This window comes from Platichthys flesus, chromosome 20 (assembly GCF_949316205.1).
Source record: "Platichthys flesus chromosome 20, fPlaFle2.1, whole genome shotgun sequence".
Taxonomy (NCBI): Eukaryota; Metazoa; Chordata; class Actinopteri; order Pleuronectiformes; family Pleuronectidae; genus Platichthys; species Platichthys flesus.
The window spans coordinates 2,101,542-2,113,935 of NC_084964.1; the positions used below are offsets into that span (position 1 = coordinate 2,101,542).

Sequence of the window (12,394 nt, forward strand, 5' to 3'; positions counted from 1 at the left end):
ACCAATGACAAGCGTTGGTTTGATCTTCTTGCGAAAGAATTGGACAACATGGTTCAGGGTGTTTTTGTTCACGGAACTTGTGCTGAAAACTTTAAAAGTAAAACTTATTCTGTAATCTCATCATTATCTCAGACCTAGGTTGTTTTCATACAAGAGGGTTTTACTTCTCATGAAACATATTTCTTGCATTCTAACATTTCTATTGTGATGGGAAGTTATTTGGAAGAAGCGCCAGATCAGTTCGGTAGAGCATGACACTCTTAATCTCAGGGTCATGGGTTCGAGCCCCACGTTGGGCTATGGAGATTTTAAGGTTAGGAATTGAGCACCAGCATGCAGATCAAAGTCTATCTTAAAAGACTCCTTATTAAAGGATACTTCAGAGCAAATACATTCCATAGAGTTCGCAAACATCAACGGCTGATCAGAATATTATATATATATTAAACCCATCAATTTGTCTAGATTATATAGCTAAACTAGAATGGAAAACTGCAAGAGATTGAATCCCAAACCAATGACAAGCGTGTGTTTGATCTTCTTGCGAAAGAATTGGACAACATGGTTCATGGTGTTTTTGTTCACGGAACTTGTGCTGAAAACATTAAAGGTAAAGGGTTTTACTTCTCATGAAACATATTTCTTGCATTCTAACATTTCTATTGTGATGGGAAGTTACAAGGAAGAAGCCCGGCTAGCTCAGTTCGGTAGAGCATGAGACTCTTATTCTCAGTTTAGTGGGTTCGAGCCCCACGTTGGGCTATGGACCTTTTGAGATTCGGAATTGAGCACCAGCATGCAGATCAAAGTCTTATCTTAAAAGACTCCTTATTAAAGGATACTTCAGAGCAAATACATTCCATAGAGTTCACACACAAACTGCAAGAGATTGAATCCCTAACCAATGACAAGCGTTGGTTTGATCTTCTTGCGAAAGAATTGGACAACATGGTTCAGGGTGTTTTTGTTCACGGAACTTGTGCTGAAAACTTTAAAAGTAAAACTTATTCTGTAATCTCATCATTATCTCAGACCTAGGTTGTTTTCATACAAGAGGGTTTTACTTCTCATGAAACATATTTCTTGCATTCTAACATTTCTATTATGATGGGAAGTTATTTGGAAGAAGCGCCAGATCAGTTCGGTAGAGCATGACACTCTTAATCTCAGGGTCGTGGGTTCGAGCCCCACGTTGGGCTATGGAGATTTTAAGGTTAGGAATTGAGCACCAGCATGCAGATGAAAGTCTTAGCTTAAAAGACTCCTTATTAAAGGATACTTCAGAGCAAATACATTCCATAGAGTTCACACACACCAAGCAAACATCAATGTCTGATCAGAAAATTATATATATACTGAACCCATCAATTTGTCTAGATTATCTAGCTTAACTAGAATGGAAAACTGCAAGAGATTGAATCCCTAACCAACGACAAGCGTTGGTTTGGTCTTCTTGCGAAAGAATTGGACAACATGGTTCAGGGTGTTTTTGTTCACGGAACTTGTGCTGAAAACATTAAAGGTAAAACTTATTCTGTAATCTGATCATTATCTCAGACCTAGGTTGTTTTCATACAAGAGGGTATTACTTCTCATGAAACATATTTCTTGCATTCTAACATTTCTATTGTGATGGGAAGTTATTTGGAAGAAGCGCCAAATCAGTTCGGTAGAGCATGACACTCTTAATCTCAGGGTCATGGGTTCGAGCCCCACGTTGGGCTATGGAGATTTTAAGGTTAGGAATTGAGCACCAGCATGCAGATCAAAGTCTATCTTAAAAGACTCCTTATTAAAGGATACTTCAGAGCAAATACATTCCATAGAGTTCGCAAACATCAACGGCTGATCAGAATATTATATATATATTAAACCCATCAATTTGTCTAGATTATATAGCTAAACTAGAATGGAAAACTGCAAGAGATTGAATCCCAAACCAATGACAAGCGTGTGTTTGATCTTCTTGCGAAAGAATTGGACAACATGGTTCATGGTGTTTTTGTTCACGGAACTTGTGCTGAAAACATTAAAGGTAAAGGGTTTTACTTCTCATGAAACATATTTCTTGCATTCTAACATTTCTATTGTGATGGGAAGTTATAAGGAAGAAGCCCGGCTAGCTCAGTTCGGTAGAGCATGAGACTCTTAATCTCAGGGTCGTGGGTTCGAGCCCCACGTTGGGCTATAGACCTTTTGAGATTCGGAATTGAGCACCAGCATGCAGATCAAAGTCTTAGCTTAAAAGACTCCTTATTAAAGGATACTTCAGAGCAAATACATTCCATAGAGTTCACACACAAACTGCAAGAAATTGAATCCCTAACCAATGACAAGCGTTGGTTTGATCTTCTTGCGAAAGAATTGGACAACATGGTTCAGGGTGTTTTTGTTCACGGAACTTGTGCTGAAAACTTTAAAAGTAAAACTTATTCTGTAATCTCATCATTATCTCAGACCTAGGTTGTTTTCATACAAGAGGGTTTTACTTCTCATGAAACATATTTCTTGCAATCTAATATTTCTATTATGATGGGAAGTTATTTGGAAGAAGCGCCAGATCAGTTCGATAGAGCATGACACTCTTAATCTCAGGGTCGTGGTTTCGAGCCCCACGTTGGGCTATGGAGCTTTTGCGATTCGGAATTGAGCACCAGCATGCAGATCAAAGTCTTAGCTTAAAAGACTCCTTATTAAAGGATACTTCAGAGCAAATACATTCCATAGAGTTCACACACACCAAGCAAACATCAACGGCTGATCAGAATATTATATATATATTAAACCCATCAATTTGTCTAGATTATATAGCTAAACTAGAATGGAAAACTGCAAGAGATTGAATCCCTAACCAATGACAAGCGTGTGTTTGATCTTCTTCGAAAGAATTGGACAACATGGTTCAGGCGGTTTTTGTTCACGGAACTTGTGCTGAAAACATGAAAGGTAAAACTTATTCTGTAATCTCATCATTATCTCAGACCTAGGTTGTTTTCATACAAGAGGGTTTTACTTCTCATGAAACATATTTCTTGCATTCTAACATTTCTATTGTGATGGGAAGTTATGAGGAAGAAGCCCGGCCAGCTCATTTCGGTAGAGCATGAGACTCTTAATCTCAGGTTCGTGGTTTCGAGCCCCAAAATGGGCTATGGAGATTTTGAGATTCGGAATTGAGCACCAGCATGCAGATCAAAGTCTTATCTTAAAAGACTCCTTATTAAAGGATACTTCAGAGCAAATACATTCCATAGAATTCACACACAAACTGCAAGAGATTGAATCCCTAACCAATGACAAGCGTTGGTTTGATCTTCTTGCGAAAGAATTGGACAACATGGTTCAGGGTGTTTTTGTTCACGGAACTTGTGCTGAAAACTTTAAAAGTAAAACTTATTCTGTAATCTCATCATTATCTCAGACCTAGGTTGTTTTCATACAAGAGGGTTTTACTTCTCATGAAACATATTTCTTGCATTCTAACATTTCTATTATGATGGGAAGTTATTTGGAAGAAGCGCCAGATCAGTTCGGTAGAGCATGACACTCTTAATCTCAGGGTCGTGGGTTCGAGCCCCACGTTGGGCTATGGAGATTTTAAGGTTAGGAATTGAGCACCAGCATGCAGATGAAAGTCTTAGCTTAAAAGACTCCTTATTAAAGGATACTTCAGAGCAAATACATTCCATAGAGTTCACACACACCAAGCAAACATCAATGTCTGATCAGAAAATTATATATATACTGAACCCATCAATTTGTCTAGATTATCTAGCTTAACTAGAATGGAAAACTGCAAGAGATTGAATCCCTAACCAACGACAAGCGTTGGTTTGGTCTTCTTGCGAAAGAATTGGACAACATGGTTCAGGGTGTTTTTGTTCACGGAACTTGTGCTGAAAACATTAAAGGTAAAACTTATTCTGTAATCTGATCATTATCTCAGACCTAGGTTGTTTTCATACAAGAGGGTATTACTTCTCATGAAACATATTTCTTGCATTCTAACATTTCTATTGTGATGGGAAGTTATTTGGAAGAAGCGCCAAATCAGTTCGGTAGAGCATGACACTCTTAATCTCAGGGTCATGGGTTCGAGCCCCACGTTGGGCTATGGAGATTTTAAGGTTAGGAATTGAGCACCAGCATGCAGATCAAAGTCTATCTTAAAAGACTCCTTATTAAAGGATACTTCAGAGCAAATACATTCCATAGAGTTCGCAAACATCAACGGCTGATCAGAATATTATATATATATTAAACCCATCAATTTGTCTAGATTATATAGCTAAACTAGAATGGAAAACTGCAAGAGATTGAATCCCAAACCAATGACAAGCGTGTGTTTGATCTTCTTGCGAAAGAATTGGACAACATGGTTCATGGTGTTTTTGTTCACGGAACTTGTGCTGAAAACATTAAAGGTAAAGGGTTTTACTTCTCATGAAACATATTTCTTGCATTCTAACATTTCTATTGTGATGGGAAGTTATAAGGAAGAAGCCCGGCTAGCTCAGTTCGGTAGAGCATGAGACTCTTAATCTCAGGGTCGTGGATTCGAGCCCCACGTTGGGCTATAGACCTTTTGAGATTCGGAATTGAGCACCAGCATGCAGATCAAAGTCTTAGCTTAAAAGACTCCTTATTAAAGGATACTTCAGAGCAAATACATTCCATAGAGTTCACACACAAACTGCAAGAAATTGAATCCCTAACCAATGACAAGCGTTGGTTTGATCTTCTTGCGAAAGAATTGGACAACATGGTTCAGGGTGTTTTTGTTCACGGAACTTGTGCTGAAAACTTTAAAAGTAAAACTTATTCTGTAATCTCATCATTATCTCAGACCTAGGTTGTTTTCATACAAGAGGGTTTTACTTCTCATGAAACATATTTCTTGCAATCTAATATTTCTATTATGATGGGAAGTTATTTGGAAGAAGCGCCAGATCAGTTCGGTCGAGCATGACACTCTTAATCTCAGGGTCATGGGTTCGAGCCCCACGTTGGGCTATGGAGATTTTAAGGTTAGGAATTGAGCACCAGCATGCAGATGAAAGTCTTAGCTTAAAAGACTCCTTATTAAAGGATACATCAGAGCAAATACATTCCATAGAGTTCACACACACCAAGCAAACATCAATGTCTGATCAGAAAATTATATATATACTGAACCCATCAATTTGTCTAGATTATCTAGCTTAACTAGAATGGAAAACTGCAAGAGATTGAATCCCTAACCAATGACAAGCGTTGGTTTGGTCTTCTTGCGAAAGAATTGGACAACATGGTTCAGGGTGTTTTTGTTCACGGAACTTGTGCTGAAAACATTAAAGGTAAAACTTATTCTGTAATCTGATCATTATCTCAGACCTAGGTTGTTTTCATACAAGAGGGTATTACTTCTCATGAAACATATTTCTTGCATTCTAACATTTCTATTGCGATGGGAAGTTATTTGGAAGAAGCGCCAAATCAGTTCGGTAGAGCATGACACTCTTAATCTCAGGGTCATGGGTTCGAGCCCCACGTTGGGCTATGGAGATTTTAAGGTTAGGAATTGAGCACCAGCATGCAGATCAAAGTCTATCTTAAAAGACTCCTTATTAAAGGATACTTAAGAGCAAATACATTCCATAGAGTTCGCAAACATCAACAGCTGATCAGAATATTATATATATATTAAACCCATCAATTTATCTAGATTATATAGCTAAACTAGAATGGAAAACTGCAAGAGATTGAATCCCAAACCAATGACAAGCGTGTGTTTGATCTTCTTGCGAAAGAATTGGACAACATGGTTCAGGGTGTTTTTGTTCACGGAACTTGTGCTGAAAACTTTAAAAGTAAAACTTATTCTGTAATCTCATCATTATCTCAGACCTAGGTTGTTTTCATACAAGAGGGTTTTACTTCTCATGAAACATATTTCTTGCATTCTAACATTTCTATTGTGATGGGAAGTTATTTGGAAGAAGCGCCAGATCAGTTCGGTAGAGCATGACACTCTTAATCTCAGGGTCGTGGGTTCGAGCCCCACGTTGGGCTATGGAGCTTTTGAGATGCGGAATTGAGCACCAGCATGCAGATGAAAGTCTTAGCTTAAAAGACTCCTTATTAAAGGATACTTCAGAGCAAATACATTCCATAGAGTTCACACACACCAAGCAAACATCAATGTCTGATCAGAAAATTATATATATATTGAACCCATCAATTTGTCTAGATTATCTAGCTTAACTAGAATGGAAAACTGCAAGAGATTGAATCCCTAACCAATGACAAGCATTGGTTTGATCTTCTTGCGAAATAATTGGACAACATGGTTCAGGTTGTTTTTGTTCATGGAACTTGTGCTCAAAAACATTAAAGGTAAAATGTATTCTGTAATCTGATCATTATCTCAGACCTAGGTTGTTTTCATACAAGAGGGTTTTACTTCTCATGAAACATATTTCTTGCATTCTAACATTTCTATTGTGTTGGGAAGTTATAAGGAAGATGTCCGGCTAGCTCAGTTCGGTAGAGCATGAGACTCTTAATCTCAGGGTCGTGGGTTCGAGCCCCACGTTGGGCTATGAAGCTTTTGAGATTCGGAATTGAGCAACAGCATGCAGATCAAAGTCTTAGCTTAAAGGACTCCTTATTAAAGGATACTTCAGAGCAAATACATTCCATAGAGTTCGCAAACATCAACGGCTGATCAGAACATTATATATATATTAAACCCATCAATTTGTCTAGATTATAAAGCTAAACTAGAATGGAAAACTGCAAGAGATTGAATCCCAAACCAATGACAAGCGTGTGTTTGATCTTCTTGCGAAAGAATTGGACAACATGGTTCAGGGTGTTTTTGTTCACGGAACTTGTGCTGAAAACTTTAAAAGTAAAACTTATTCTGTAATCTCATCATTATCTCAGACCTAGGTTGTTTTCATACAAGAGGGTTTTACTTCTCATGAAACATATTTCTTGCAATCTAATATTTCTATTATGATGGGAAGTTATTTGGAAGAAGCGCCAGATCAGTTCGATAGAGCATGACACTCTTAATCTCAGGGTCGTGGTTTCGAGCCCCACGTTGGGCTATGGAGCTTTTGCGATTCGGAATTGAGCACCAGCATGCAGATCAAAGTCTTAGCTTAAAAGACTCCTTATTAAAGGATACTTCAGAGCAAATACATTCCATAGAGTTCACACACACCAAGCAAACATCAACGGCTGATCAGAATATTATATATATATTAAACCCATCAATTTGTCTAGATTATATAGCTAAACTAGAATGGAAAACTGCAAGAGATTGAATCCCTAACCAATGACAAGCGTGTGTTTGATCTTCTTCGAAAGAATTGGACAACATGGTTCAGGCGGTTTTTGTTCACGGAACTTGTGCTGAAAACATGAAAGGTAAAACTTATTCTGTAATCTCATCATTATCTCAGACCTAGGTTGTTTTCATACAAGAGGGTTTTACTTCTCATGAAACATATTTCTTGCATTCTAACATTTCTATTGTGATGGGAAGTTATGAGGAAGAAGCCCGGCCAGCTCATTTCGGTAGAGCATGAGACTCTTAATCTCAGGTTCGTGGTTTCGAGCCCCAAAATGGGCTATGGAGATTTTGAGATTCGGAATTGAGCACCAGCATGCAGATCAAAGTCTTATCTTAAAAGACTCCTTATTAAAGGATACTTCAGAGCAAATACATTCCATAGAATTCACACACAAACTGCAAGAGATTGAATCCCTAACCAATGACAAGCGTTGGTTTGATCTTCTTGCGAAAGAATTGGACAACATGGTTCAGGGTGTTTTTGTTCACGGAACTTGTGCTGAAAACTTTAAAAGTAAAACTTATTCTGTAATCTCATCATTATCTCAGACCTAGGTTGTTTTCATACAAGAGGGTTTTACTTCTCATGAAACATATTTCTTGCAATCTAATATTTCTATTATGATGGGAAGTTATTTGGAAGAAGCGCCAGATCAGTTCGGTAGAGCATGACACTCTTAATCTCAGGGTCATGGGTTCGAGCCCCACGTTGGGCTATGGAGATTTTAAGGTTAGGAATTGAGCACCAGCATGCAGATGAAAGTCTTAGCTTAAAAGACTCCTTATTAAAGGATACATCAGAGCAAATACATTCCATAGAGTTCACACACACCAAGCAAACATCAATGTCTGATCAGAAAATTATATATATACTGAACCCATCAATTTGTCTAGATTATCTAGCTTAACTAGAATGGAAAACTGCAAGAGATTGAATCCCTAACCAATGACAAGCGTTGGTTTGGTCTTCTTGCGAAAGAATTGGACAACATGGTTCAGGGTGTTTTTGTTCACGGAACTTGTGCTGAAAACATTAAAGGTAAAACTTATTCTGTAATCTGATCATTATCTCAGACCTAGGTTGTTTTCATACAAGAGGGTATTACTTCTCATGAAACATATTTCTTGCATTCTAACATTTCTATTGCGATGGGAAGTTATTTGGAAGAAGCGCCAAATCAGTTCGGTAGAGCATGACACTCTTAATCTCAGGGTCATGGGTTCGAGCCCCACGTTGGGCTATGGAGATTTTAAGGTTAGGAATTGAGCACCAGCATGCAGATCAAAGTCTATCTTAAAAGACTCCTTATTAAAGGATACTTAAGAGCAAATACATTCCATAGAGTTCGCAAACATCAACAGCTGATCAGAATATTATATATATATTAAACCCATCAATTTATCTAGATTATATAGCTAAACTAGAATGGAAAACTGCAAGAGATTGAATCCCAAACCAATGACAAGCGTGTGTTTGATCTTCTTGCGAAAGAATTGGACAACATGGTTCAGGGTGTTTTTGTTCACGGAACTTGTGCTGAAAACTTTAAAAGTAAAACTTATTCTGTAATCTCATCATTATCTCAGACCTAGGTTGTTTTCATACAAGAGGGTTTTACTTCTCATGAAACATATTTCTTGCATTCTAACATTTCTATTGTGATGGGAAGTTATTTGGAAGAAGCGCCAGATCAGTTCGGTAGAGCATGACACTCTTAATCTCAGGGTCGTGGGTTCGAGCCCCACGTTGGGCTATGGAACTTTTGAGATGCGGAATTGAGCACCAGCATGCAGATGAAAGTCTTAGCTTAAAAGACTCCTTATTAAAGGATACTTCAGAGCAAATACATTCCATAGAGTTCACACACACCAAGCAAACATCAATGTCTGATCAGAAAATTATATATATATTGAACCCATCAATTTGTCTAGATTATCTAGCTTAACTAGAATGGAAAACTGCAAGAGATTGAATCCCTAACCAATGACAAGCATTGGTTTGATCTTCTTGCGAAATAATTGGACAACATGGTTCAGGTTGTTTTTGTTCATGGAACTTGTGCTCAAAAACATTAAAGGTAAAATGTATTCTGTAATCTGATCATTATCTCAGACCTAGGTTGTTTTCATACAAGAGGGTTTTACTTCTCATGAAACATATTTCTTGCATTCTAACATTTCTATTGTGTTGGGAAGTTATAAGGAAGATGTCCGGCTAGCTCAGTTCGGTAGAGCATGAGACTCTTAATCTCAGGGTCGTGGGTTCGAGCCCCACGTTGGGCTATGAAGCTTTTGAGATTCGGAATTGAGCAACAGCATGCAGATCAAAGTCTTAGCTTAAAGGACTCCTTATTAAAGGATACTTCAGAGCAAATACATTCCATAGAGTTCGCAAACATCAAAGGCTGATCAGAACATTATATATATATTAAACCCATCAATTTGTCTAGATTATAAAGCTAAACTAGAATGGAAAACTGCAAGAGATTGAATCCCAAACCAATGACAAGCGTGTGTTTGATCTTCTTGCGAAAGAATTGGACAACATGGTTCAGGGTGTTTTTGTTCACGGAACTTGTGCTGAAAACTTTAAAAGTAAAACTTATTCTGTAATCTCATCATTATCTCAGACCTAGGTTGTTTTCATACAAGAGGGTTTTACTTCTCATGAAACATATTTCTTGCAATCTAATATTTCTATTATGATGGGAAGTTATTTGGAAGAAGCGCCAGATCAGTTCGATAGAGCATGACACTCTTAATCTCAGGGTCGTGGTTTCGAGCCCCACGTTGGGCTATGGAGCTTTTGCGATTCGGAATTGAGCACCAGCATGCAGATCAAAGTCTTAGCTTAAAAGACTCCTTATTAAAGGATACTTCAGAGCAAATACATTCCATAGAGTTCACACACACCAAGCAAACATCAACGGCTGATCAGAATATTATATATATATTAAACCCATCAATTTGTCTAGATTATATAGCTAAACTAGAATGGAAAACTGCAAGAGATTGAATCCCTAACCAATGACAAGCGTGTGTTTGATCTTCTTCGAAAGAATTGGACAACATGGTTCAGGCGGTTTTTGTTCACGGAACTTGTGCTGAAAACATGAAAGGTAAAACTTATTCTGTAATCTCATCATTATCTCAGACCTAGGTTGTTTTCATACAAGAGGGTTTTACTTCTCATGAAACATATTTCTTGCATTCTAACATTTCTATTGTGATGGGAAGTTATGAGGAAGAAGCCCGGCCAGCTCATTTCGGTAGAGCATGAGACTCTTAATCTCAGGTTCGTGGTTTCGAGCCCCAAAATGGGCTATGGAGATTTTGAGATTCGGAATTGAGCACCAGCATGCAGATCAAAGTCTTATCTTAAAAGACTCCTTATTAAAGGATACTTCAGAGCAAATACATTCCATAGAATTCACACACAAACTGCAAGAGATTGAATCCCTAACCAATGACAAGCGTTGGTTTGATCTTCTTGCGAAAGAATTGGACAACATGGTTCAGGGTGTTTTTGTTCACGGAACTTGTGCTGAAAACTTTAAAAGTAAAACTTATTCTGTAATCTCATCATTATCTCAGACCTAGGTTGTTTTCATACAAGAGGGTTTTACTTCTCATGAAACATATTTCTTGCATTCTAACATTTCTATTATGATGGGAAGTTATTTGGAAGAAGCGCCAGATCAGTTCGGTAGAGCATGACACTCTTAATCTCAGGGTCGTGGGTTCGAGCCCCACGTTGGGCTATGGAGATTTTAAGGTTAGGAATTGAGCACCAGCATGCAGATGAAAGTCTTAGCTTAAAAGACTCCTTATTAAAGGATACTTCAGAGCAAATACATTCCATAGAGTTCACACACACCAAGCAAACATCAATGTCTGATCAGAAAATTATATATATACTGAACCCATCAATTTGTCTAGATTATCTAGCTTAACTAGAATGGAAAACTGCAAGAGATTGAATCCCTAACCAACGACAAGCGTTGGTTTGGTCTTCTTGCGAAAGAATTGGACAACATGGTTCAGGGTGTTTTTGTTCACGGAACTTGTGCTGAAAACATTAAAGGTAAAACTTATTCTGTAATCTGATCATTATCTCAGACCTAGGTTGTTTTCATACAAGAGGGTATTACTTCTCATGAAACATATTTCTTGCATTCTAACATTTCTATTGTGATGGGAAGTTATTTGGAAGAAGCGCCAAATCAGTTCGGTAGAGCATGACACTCTTAATCTCAGGGTCATGGGTTCGAGCCCCACGTTGGGCTATGGAGATTTTAAGGTTAGGAATTGAGCACCAGCATGCAGATCAAAGTCTATCTTAAAAGACTCCTTATTAAAGGATACTTCAGAGCAAATACATTCCATAGAGTTCGCAAACATCAACGGCTGATCAGAATATTATATATATATTAAACCCATCAATTTGTCTAGATTATATAGCTAAACTAGAATGGAAAACTGCAAGAGATTGAATCCCAAACCAATGACAAGCGTGTGTTTGATCTTCTTGCGAAAGAATTGGACAACATGGTTCATGGTGTTTTTGTTCACGGAACTTGTGCTGAAAACATTAAAGGTAAAGGGTTTTACTTCTCATGAAACATATTTCTTGCATTCTAACATTTCTATTGTGATGGGAAGTTATAAGGAAGAAGCCCGGCTAGCTCAGTTCGGTAGAGCATGAGACTCTTAATCTCAGGGTCGTGGATTCGAGCCCCACGTTGGGCTATAGACCTTTTGAGATTCGGAATTGAGCACCAGCATGCAGATCAAAGTCTTAGCTTAAAAGACTCCTTATTAAAGGATACTTCAGAGCAAATACATTCCATAGAGTTCACACACAAACTGCAAGAAATTGAATCCCTAACCAATGACAAGCGTTGGTTTGATCTTCTTGCGAAAGAATTGGACAACATGGTTCAGGGTGTTTTTGTTCACGGAACTTGTGCTGAAAACTTTAAAAGTAAAACTTATTCTGTAATCTCATCATTATCTCAGACCTAGGTTGTTTTCATACAAGAGGGTTTTACT

General features: G+C 37.9%; 1 non-coding gene across 1 annotated transcript; it reads left to right on the plus strand.

Moving 5' to 3' along the window:
* The first annotated feature begins 2,113 nt into the window (after positions 1-2,113).
* Positions 2,114-2,187, plus strand: trnak-cuu (transfer RNA lysine (anticodon CUU)). The gene has a single exon. It is a non-coding gene; the product is annotated as a tRNA-Lys (tRNA).
* Positions 2,188-12,394: the final 10,207 nt, after the last annotated feature.